Source organism: Myotis lucifugus, unplaced genomic scaffold, assembly GCF_000147115.1.
Source record: "Myotis lucifugus unplaced genomic scaffold, Myoluc2.0 scaffold_29, whole genome shotgun sequence".
Taxonomy (NCBI): domain Eukaryota; kingdom Metazoa; phylum Chordata; class Mammalia; order Chiroptera; family Vespertilionidae; genus Myotis; species Myotis lucifugus.
Genome location: NW_005871077.1, coordinates 1,515,980 through 1,526,854, shown reverse-complemented (window position 1 = coordinate 1,526,854; position 10,875 = coordinate 1,515,980). Strand labels below are relative to the sequence as shown.

Below are 10,875 nucleotides of genomic sequence, written 5' to 3'. Positions count from 1 at the left end.
CAAGTACCTTGTTTTGTCTCTCTAGAGAAGAATGTTTTATAATTGTTCTTGGAATCCTGCTTCATAAATTAGTCATCTTTACATTAATAAGTTCCTGCTCAGTCCATCAAAGTCTCTTTTTAAAAATGTTGATCTATTTCCTTCTGTTTTTCCCTTTGTGAATATAGAGAACAGTTGATTGGCCAATTTCTCATTATAAAAACAATTACACTTTTAGATACTAACATGACATTAACATGGCTCTTTTACATCTCTTTTTCAAGGTAAGTGACCTCATTTCCCCAGCGGTGGAGAAATTTATTTCTGTGTGAAGTTGGGTGTGGCATAATTAAGGTTTTATTCTGACAGTTCTATGTAACTGAATATATTCAGATGGAAATAAAATACTTAATGAGTACTTGGACAGGTGACTTGTCTCCCAGGCATTCTTGCTGAATTTCTGTTTATACGTCATTGGCTCCTGGGCAAAGATATTTCAGGTAACTTGGGCAAAGAACGTAAGCCTCTGTGGCTCTGTGGTCAGCCCTTATGACAGCTGCGTCCATGTTCCGTGAAATCTGTGAAATGCTGCAGACGGGAGCTACCGCGGCTCACCACTGCAACTTCCTGCCTTCCTGCCCAGGGTGCTCTTCTCCGAGGCCTCACACGTGGCCGGGTGTGCCTGGCCCCAATCCTCTAAGGAAAATAGGAACTTGGCCAAAGGCTGAAGAAAGTGCCAGATCGTCATGTTCCTTCCTAAGAAGGTTTCTCCCTGGCCACTTCTGCTGTGGTCAGTCATCAGTGAGCATTTGTGCAATGCTCATGGCATCATCGGGTCCTTGACAGCTAGCAGGTGTGCAGAAACTTATGTGAAGATACAGTGGGTGAGATTTCCTGGATAAAAAGATGGTCTGTTGACTTCTGCCTGTTCAATCGGATACCCGATTGATCCAAGACTGAACCAGACTCATCTCCAGTGCTCAGCTTTGTGCCTCGTTCTGCGAGGCATCGGAAAAAAAGATAAAGGGTCTGCCTTCTGGAGAACACCTCTTGATAGATGGATTTCTGAAAAGTAATTCATTCATTTATTTAAAAAAAATATTATTTTGAGCACCAACTACATGCCAGGCCCTGATGTAGCCATTTAGAATACAATAGTGGCCAAAACAGACAAAGATGTCTGCCCTGGAAAGCACTCACTGTAGGCGTGCACAAATACATTTCCATTCCCAGAATCTGGTTTTCAAATGCCCACATGGAGCTACTTCAGGAAACCCGAGTGAATTCTTTTTTAAGACAGTGGCTCTTCCCTAGCCCAATGCAATGGAAAGGGTAGTAGGCCAGTAGGCCACAGGCCCATCATGGCTCTGCTTAGCTTTTGGAACATTGAGCAACTCGTAGAACCAGGGCAGCATAGCTAATTTGCAGAGCCTGGTGCAAAATGAAAACATGGGCCTTTTGTTCTAAAGCAGGAAAGAAAGCTATTTCTTTCTTCTGCAATCTCTTCCTCAAGCTGTCATGGAGCTTTTTATTTCCTTTTAAATGTTTTACTCCTTTGGGCACATGAGGGTGAGTACAGACCCTCACAGATGCTGCAGGCCCCCATGGTGCAATTTGGTGCATGAAGTGTGTGTGCCTGTGCCCATGCCCAGGCCCCCACTGGTGGTGGATGGCAGCAGTGGCTGTTCGGCAGTAGCTGCAGGGGAACAAGCAGCCAAGAACTTGGAAGCAAGTAGGCCTGGGAGCAGGGTTGTGAGTAAGGCCAGACTCCAACCCCTAGTACATGTTCCATTGTCCTATCAGAAAGTGCAAGATCAAAGAACAAACTAGGAAAATTTTTAATAAACTGAAATTCATTAAGTGAATTAAACCTCAAATTCTGAGACCTTGGTGTTGGAGCCCTGTGTGACTACACTGGTTGCACACAATGAAGCCAGCCCCGCACAGAGCTATTAACTTGGACATCATAGAGGGATAATAACACCTCTCTGCCTTACCGCCATGTTGTGAGAATCATATGAGGAGTGAGGGGAAGTATATTTAAAAGTATGAAATGTGCTATATGTGCTATAATACACAATATAGGCATGAAACACTATTACTTAAGTCCAGTTTCTCACATTAGATAACATGTTGGCTTAATGTGAATCACATGCATGTGTAAGGGGCTCCATGAGCAAGGGAAATTATTCCACCTCTCAACTCTATGAAATCAGCTTATCTAAGGTGACATACATCTTTTATTAAGGAGCCATGTGATTGGGCCCCATAGCAGGTAGACTATAGAAAAGCTCCAATATCAGCCATATCCACTAGTCCCTGTCAACCTGTTTGCTGTTTAATAGAAAAATTCCATGAAGAGTTTTAAATTTTTTTCTTAGAAGTTTATTAGTCTTGGGAAGTGGCATAATGTAATGGTTAACTAGACCTGCATTTGAACCCAGACCTACTAGTTTTAGCTCTGTGACCTTGAGAAAGTTATGTAAATAAGCCCCTCTTCATTTATTATAAAATGTATGTGATATTAATAGTACTCTTTCCCAAAGTTTTCTTATAGGATGAAACATGCATGCAGGGTCTCGACACATTACTAGGCATGCAGTAGGTGCTCAACAAATGTTAGCTATTACTATTTCTAGCATGGACAGTGTTTAGGTTTATGCAAGACACTTAAAGAGTAATAGTTTTGGTTGGGTATTTATTTATTTATTTTAATATATTTTTTATTAATTTCAGAGAGGAAGGGAGAGGGAGGGAGAGATAGAAACATCAATGATGAGAGGGAATCATTGATTGGCTGCCTCCTGCACACCCCCCACTGGGGATTGAGCCCACAACCCAGGCAGGTGCCCTTGACTGCAATCGAACCCGGGACCCTTCAGTCCATAGGCTGATGCTCTATCCACTGAGCCAAACAGGCTAGGGCTGGGTGTTTATTTTTTAGCACCAAAGTAAATGAAAAATCTGGTTGGCCATTAGAGACTCATGGCTTAAGATTTGCCTCATGCACTTAAAATTTTCCATTTAGGAAAGGTCTGTGGGGAGGAGGAGGAGAAAACACAACCGACACAATGACCCTAACATCATATTGCGACCCAGTTGAAACTTGATTTTTTGCTATTGTCAAAAAAGGAACAGACTCGGCATTGGAAATATCACAAACTGACTTGTGGGTTTTTTTTTTGGTGTGTGTATTTTTTTTTAACTTGTGTTTTTATACACCCTTCTGCTTTTAGTCTTTGAAGTCTGCATATGAAAGTGGGTTGTGTAGAAATCTGATAACCATGGTTTATAGGGAGCTGCTCTTGCTAGGTCATATTTTCCAAATCGTGCACTTCAGGATTCAGTGTTGCTAATTATAGAACTAACTTAAAAAATTGCCACAAGTTACCAATCACTAAGAAAAGCTAATGGCATTTCATTAATTAGAGAAGAGTCAAGAAATCAGAAGAGCCAGTTCTCCGAGTGATTTGACAAATACGAGATGCCATCTAGTGATGAGTTTTCAAAATTCAGGATCACTGTCACAATCTCTCTCCAAGACCAACACAACCTAGGGAAGGCTAAGAATAGAAGAAGCCACCTGAGCCAAAGCCATGCAGAACCTGTGCTGGAGAAGATCACAGAACCAGAAGCCCCTGGAGAAGTCCTGGGGCACACTCCTCTGTTTATGACCTGACCACATCTTTTTTTGTAAATTGAATTCATGTTTAATAATTACAGGCACTTTGCCCCCCCCCCCCTTTCCCCCTGCCCAGGCAGCAGCAAGGGTGATCCAGGGGCTGGGGCATATACCACCAGCAGTGAGAAAGGCAACCACAAGAGTGATTTTCAGGAAATAAAAAATGGACCCCAGGGGCAAGCAGTGGTTCCCCCCCAAGACACACCAAATTTCAAGATTTTATATATAATACTAGAGGCCTGGTGCAAAAAAATTTGTGCACTTGGGGGGGGGGTCCTCAGCCCTGCTTGTGCCCTCTTGCAGTCTGGGACCCCTCAGGGGATGTCCACCTGCTGGCTTAGGCCCGTTCCCTGGGGGATTTGGCCTAAGCTGGCAGTCAGACATCCCTCTGGCAGCCCAGCAGCCCTCGGGAGATGTCCACTTGCCAGTGGGGAGCATGCCTAAGCTGCAGTTGGACATCCTTAGTGCTGCTGAGGAGGTGGGAGAGGCTCCCACCACTACCGCTGTACTGCCAGCCGTCAGCCTGGCTTGTGGCTGAGCAAAGCTCCCACTGTGGAAGCGCACTGACCACCAGGGGGCAGCTCCTGCATTGAGCAGCTGCCTCCTGGTGGTCAGTGTGTGTCATAGGGACCAGTCATTCCCAGTCTTTCTGCTGTTAGGGTCAATTTTCATATTACCCTTTTATTAAATAGGATAGAGGCCTGGTGCACCGGTGGGGGCCAGCTGGTTTGCCCTGAAGGGTGTCCCGGGTCAGGGTAGGGGTCCTGCTTGGGTGCCTGGCCAGCCTGGGTGAGGGGCTGATGGCTGTTTCCAGGCTGGCCAAGCCCCACAGCGAGGGCCCTCACCCCATGAAGGTGTGGCCAGCCTGGGTGAGGGGTTGATGGCTGTTTGCAGGCTGGCCACAGCCCCCAGCCATCCAAGCTCCCAGTGGAGGCTGGCTGGAAGCAGATATCTGGGATTTATTTATCTTCTATAATTGAAACTTTGTTGCCTTGAGTGGAGCTGTCCAGGGCTGGCGGGAAGCTTGGCTTCCTCCATTGCTGGGGCAACCAAGCCTCCTGCTTGCTCCAGCTCGGTGGCTGCCGGCCGCCATCTTGGTTGTGTTAATTTGCATATAGTCGCTCTGATTGGCTGGTGGGTGTGGCTTATGGGAGTGGCTTGTGAGTGTAGCGGAGGTACAGTCAATTTGCATGTTTCTCTTTTATTAGATAAGATATCTCTGTGTCCTAGGGGGAGGAGAGGGACACCTGGCAGCATCCTGGAGGGGGGCCCCAGGTAGCCCCAAGCCATCCTGCCTCTTCAGCCACTTTATTAGCTCAGACACATCGCACTACAGGCACCCACTGCCACCGCCGCTGCTGCTGACACCCCTGCAGTCTGGGCGGCTGGCTGGGCCATCCGAGTGCCCATGGGGTTCCAGGTCCTCGACCCCACCGGCCCTCAGTTGTGGTCAGATTCTTCCTCCCCCTCACGAAGCCACTTGAAGAATCCTGTGACAGATTTAAGGGCCATGCCCTTGCCCTGCTGCTCAGTGGAGTCCTTGCTACTATCCCAGCTGTAGAGGAGTCCTCCTTCAGCACATCCTCATCATACAACGCATCAAAGAACATCCCAAGCAGGTTGGGGGGCTGTTCTAAGGTCACTACAAGTGCCTGGAGGGCATAGAGTGCCTGCAGCTCCTTCTGCTAATCACATAGGTACTTCTGTAGCAGTTTCGCTCATGCTTTCAGCATTGCAACATCCACTCGGAGGGTAGTCTCAAAGATAATTGTGGAATAGCAGACAGTTTTCATGAGGGCTTGAACTAATGTGTTGGATGCTACCTGCTGCTCAGTCAGGTTGGCCTCTATCCAGTCAAACGCCTGCTGGTTACTACTGTCCTCCTTGAGTAGCTTCTCCAGCTGCCTGCTCAGCTCCTCAGAGGACAGCAACCTCTGGCCAGGGGCTTCTGACTCCTCTCTCAGGGTATACTCCACCTTCTGTTCAGCAACAAATGCAGCAACATCCTGGCCTTCCGGTAGGAATTCTTTCCAGCTGAGTCCAGCTTCTCGCCATAGTGTCCCCCACCTTTTTGGGACCCATGCTTTTTCATAGGAGCCCCAGGATCTCCAGCAACAGAGAAGCAGCTTTGCCCAGGGGCTTCAGAGTTTTTGTAATCTCCCTGAACAGCTCCCTCATGGGTACTCCACCGTCCTGCAGAATTGGCATTACCAGTTCTGCTAGGTAGAGCCACACATGGGGGAAGTCAATTTCCATGGTCTTCAGCCAATTCTAGGATTTCAAACAGCCCTTGATAATACTGAGCAGTGGAGAGGTGCCCAGCACAGAGCAGCTGGTGCAGCAGCCATCCCATATGTTCACGAGCAATGGCACTGCGCTCCAGTGTGTACTCAATTCCATGCCGCACAAAGATGAAAAGCAGCGAGGGTGAGGCCAGCTCCTGCACACATTACACTGCCTTCTTCATGTCATTGAGATGGAGGTATTCCTCAGTGATGGCCTTGGATTTCTTCTCCAGCTCCTCTTCTGATAGTGCAGCCTTAGGGGGCTCACAGGAGGTAAGGTGGAGTCTCGCTTCCCAGCATCCCGCCCACGGTCCCCTTCCTCCGAGAAGCTAGCTGCCTTGCACAGTCCTTCAGGCTGGGAAGGCTGCTCTCTACTCCGTTCCTCCACTTCCTTACTGAAGCTCCGCTTGGTGCCAGGTGTCCAAGAGCTATCTAGCTGGTCGCCACGATCACCTCCCCACTCACTCCTCTCTAAGCGGTCTCCCCGATCCCCAGTTTTCTCACCTCCTTCCAGGCTCAAGCTACTCCTCTTGGCCACACATCTGTTTTCCGTGCTTTCAGTAGGTGCTGCTTGTTGAAGGGCTGAGAAGCGATTCAAGGTACTAGTAGCTGGACGAGCAGCTTCTGATGCTGCATCAGAGGGCTTGGCTCCTTAGCCTCCACTGCTGCCCTTGCCCCAGCTCAATCGCCCTCCAGGTGCGAAGAGCTGGTTGTTAGAATCAATGGAGCCAGGCTTCGTGATCTTGGTGAGTCGTGAGGTGTCAATACGGTGGCTGCCCTTACTAATGGGGACTGTGTTCCAGCCACTACCATCATCTACAAGTGGAAGGCCAAGCTGATAGGTGGGCCTGGAGGACCACCCTGACGCTTGTCGCTGCCCTTGGCCATTAGCTGCTGCACTTTTATGTGCTCCCGATGCTCCTCCATCTCTGCCTCCTTATGGATCTGGTCAATGGTCTTGGGACCCTGATCCCCTCGGCGTGGCACCCAATTGCTCCGTCGCATATCCAGCACGTCTTGCAGCATGAAGCGGATTCGGGATGAAGTCTTCTTTTCCTTAATTATTTTTTTCCATCTGGTTGAAATACTGATCCATTCAGGGCTTAGCTTTTTCAAAGTCTAGGTCTTTGCCAATAGTAGTGAGCAGATGGCAGAGGCATTCAAGGGTCTCTTTGTCGTGGTTCTTAAGTAGTTTAACTACACAGTCATGCATTATTGCCTCTGTTAATATCTTCAGCTTGAACAACTACCCAATAAACTTGATATTCCATAAAGAGCGCCGCCGGGCTATATCTCGTGCCTCTTCCAGCTCTTCCTTCAGGTGTCCCCATTCCTCTGCTGTAGCAGCTTCAACCATCTTTTTGCTTCTTCTCAAAAACTTCATCATCATCTTTGTCTTTTTCAAACTCCTTCTGACATCGATTCAACAACAGTTTTCAAAAGTTTACAGTCACTGTTGGCTTTTCTGTAGTGGGCACTTTCAGCCCCATGAGGCAGCGGCACATGTTGGCATAGGCCACAGAGAAGTTGGGCTCTGAAATGGCCTTCTCAAAGATGAGGTCAATGACCCCTTTCAGGCGTTCCTCAGTGTTGATGGCCAGCTGCGTCACTTGCTTCATCAACTGCTGGAACATCTGGGGTTGGCCTGACCACATCTTAACCAACCCAGGCAGATGAGTATCCATGCTAGCTTTACTTGGAACTATTACTTTGTTTTGTTTTTCCTATGTACCCCCAAAATGTGGGCACTTGGTTGATATACTTCTGTTCTGAGATGGATTAAGATTGTGATCATGAACCTTGAATACCCTAATTCTTTTCCCAAAATTCTTTGAGAAGTGGGTGAATGGGAAGATATGGGAGCATGGAAAGCCAAAATCAACCTTTATTCCCTCATTTTTAAAGTAACAGATAAATATATAATTAGCCCTCAAAGCTCAACTCTGCTCCACATAGTGGTAAAATTTGCCTTCTCATTGGCTTTTAAAGTTTTAAAGAACCTTGTGTGGTTTTCATTCATTTGATTATTCATTTATTTATTCAACACATGTATACCTCCCAATGCTGAGTGTATGTCAGAGAATGAGATTGACATAGCCCTTTCTCTCATGGCACTTTTACAATACATGCATTTTTTTGTAAAATGAGTTATGAAATCATGTCGTGAGTTGTGATGGGCGTTGGAAAAAATGACAAAATACAAAAGCACAACCTTGCACAAGGATATGGGGAAATAACAAAAGCATAGTGGATCCCAGGAAATCCAGGAAAGTGAAGCCAATAGAAAGTAACAATAAAAGAGATTTACTTTTAGCAAAGAGAATGGACTGAGGAGAAACCCTAACGCTCTGAGTCACACAGGAAGGTTAGAACTCATGGGTGAGCAGAGGCAGCTCTACCTCCTCAGTAGGGATGAGGTGATTCCCAGAGAGATCCATGGGTCAAAGCAGAGTGAATTCTTTATTCTTGGTCCTATTGTAAAAATAACTGATTTTTTTCCTTTATAGGAAGTAGTGTTGATGTGATGGTGCACTTAATGTAATAATCTGTATTATATAATAAGCTCTTGGAAACCCCATTCTCTAAAACCTTTGGCTTTCATATTTTCTTTACGAAACCTGCTTATATTTATTCTACTTATTTGTATCTATTTCTTGAAGCAAAGCCACATCTTCTCTTGCTGACCTTTGGACTATTTAACTTTCCCTTTTCCCACTGAAGTCTATTCCTTATCCTAAACTATGTGACATTGTGGAAACCATCCTAGCAGGTGGTGATATATCTTGTATGACAACAGCTAACAAAGCAAACACATCTTAGTGGATATGAATTAGGAGAATGAAAAACTCTATTTGACAGGGGTGGGAAACCTTTTTTCTGCCATTTGGATATTTATAACATCATTTATGAGCCATACAAAATTATCAATTTAAAAATTAGCCTGCTATGTTTGGTCAAACATTTAATTAACTCACCCCTAATGCCTTGGCAGGGCCAGACCAAATGATTTCTCAGACCTTATATTGCCCACAGGCTGGACGTTCCCCGCTCCTGCATCACCTGCATCACTGATGAACTGTGGGAAAGGAAAAGTCAGTGACAACTTAAGGGACTGGGCTCCTCCAAGTCAGGGCCATGTATGTGCATCTGTGGCACTGGTGCCTCACCAGAGCCGGCTGGGATGCAGGTGTGCAGTGCAGATTGTTGAACAAAGGTTCTGAAAAGACCATGTGGCATAACTAAAGGGCATGGGACTGCAGAGTGGAGCAGCCCTTCCTCAGCTGTTTCTGGCTGGGTGACTTTGGCAGGTAATTAATCTTTCTGCACCTCAATTGCCTTTTCTATGAAATGATGATGATAACAATCTTAGGACCATGTTGGAGCGATTAGAAATAATAACAAAAACCCATAGAGCCTATGAAGACTCCAAATGTATAACAAATGGATTAGTTTTACTGTAAAATTTGCAGATTTACAATATTCTTTAATTACTAATACTTGGGAGTATTTACGGTATGTACAAACCACACTCACTAAGCCACAGGTGTTTTTTTGTTTTGTTTTAAATTCTTTATTGTTGAAAGTATTACAGTTGTCTCCCTAAAACTGAGAAATTTAAAAATGTTAATTTATTTACAATAATAATAAAACAATTAAATATTAGGATAAATCACTCATTTCCAAAACAAAAATTAACTACTGAAAAAAGTGCCATTATTATATGCTTTTGAAAATCTCTTTACTGTCTTGCTTCAGAGAAGACATCTAGATTCTTATATCTGCTTCTTCAATCAATCCGTTGTAGTAGTAAAAATCATGTAACCTCTAGAAAAAATTCAAGAATAAAAGAATGAGAAAGTGAAAAAGGGCAACAATATGTTTATATTTGTATGACAGTAGCTTTCACTTTGCAAACCTCCTAACAGGATCTTGAGGATTCCCAAGTGCCACACTCTGAGAATAACTGTTGTAGAGACAACACAGTCACAAACTAAAACAAGTATAGTAGAAAAAACCAAAATGCCCGGCCAGGTGACTCGGTTGGTTGGAATGTCATCCTGTACACCAAAAGGTTTTGTGTTTGATTCAGGGCACATACCTAGGTTGAGGGTTCACTCCCCAGTCAGAGCACATACAGGAAGCAACTGATCGATGTCTCTCTCTGTGTCTCCGTCTCTCCCTTCCTCTTTCTCTAAAATCAATAAAAATGTCCTCAGTGAGGATTAATAATAAATAAAATTTTAAAAATAAACACCCAAAACATACAAACTGCTAGTTTAGGAAACACTGTTGCACCGATTGGATGGTATAAATGCTTTTATGGTACAGTTTAACTTCTGGAGTTCCTACTAGAAATTTCAAAAAGTCTATTAATTGTATTTCTTCTCATTAATTATGAAATCAATGGAATTTCAGCAAAGATGACCATTGGCATGCCATCAGATGCTTGGGGAATCATCAGGCTTTATACTTGAGAGCATTTTATTTATGGATTTGGAATGATTATATCTTGAAATAATACCTTTTCTTTTTAAGGGCTTAGTAATGAATGCCTCAGCATAATGAAGAGTATGCGATGTTTGAATTCAGACACACAATAGTTGGGCAACTTTACGCCTCAGTTTCCTCTTCTGCAACGTGGGAATAACAATGAAACCCAGACTGGATTACTTTTATATACCCAAAGGCCTTAGTCTGATACATAGCTCCAGGAAGGCAAGAGGCAAAATTCCCAATTGTGACTTCAGTTGGGGTGAGCGAGGCCTTAGAATTCATCACACTTGCATCTGGCTTCTGCTAGAACACACTCAGCAATAGAAACACTCTGTTCTCCATGCAGCTCCTTTCAGTTCACAGAGATCTAATTGTTAGAACATTTAGGGAGCTAAAATCTCCCTTCCACATTTCAATTGGTCCCTCTCCTTCCTC

At 44.8% G+C, this 10,875-nt stretch overlaps 1 pseudogene; it reads right to left on the bottom strand.

Annotated features, from left to right (window-relative positions):
* Window positions 1-4,869: 4,869 nt before the first annotated feature.
* LOC102424583 lies at window positions 4,870-7,601 on the bottom strand (annotated as a pseudogene).
* Between the last annotated feature and the right edge of the window lie 3,274 nt (window positions 7,602-10,875).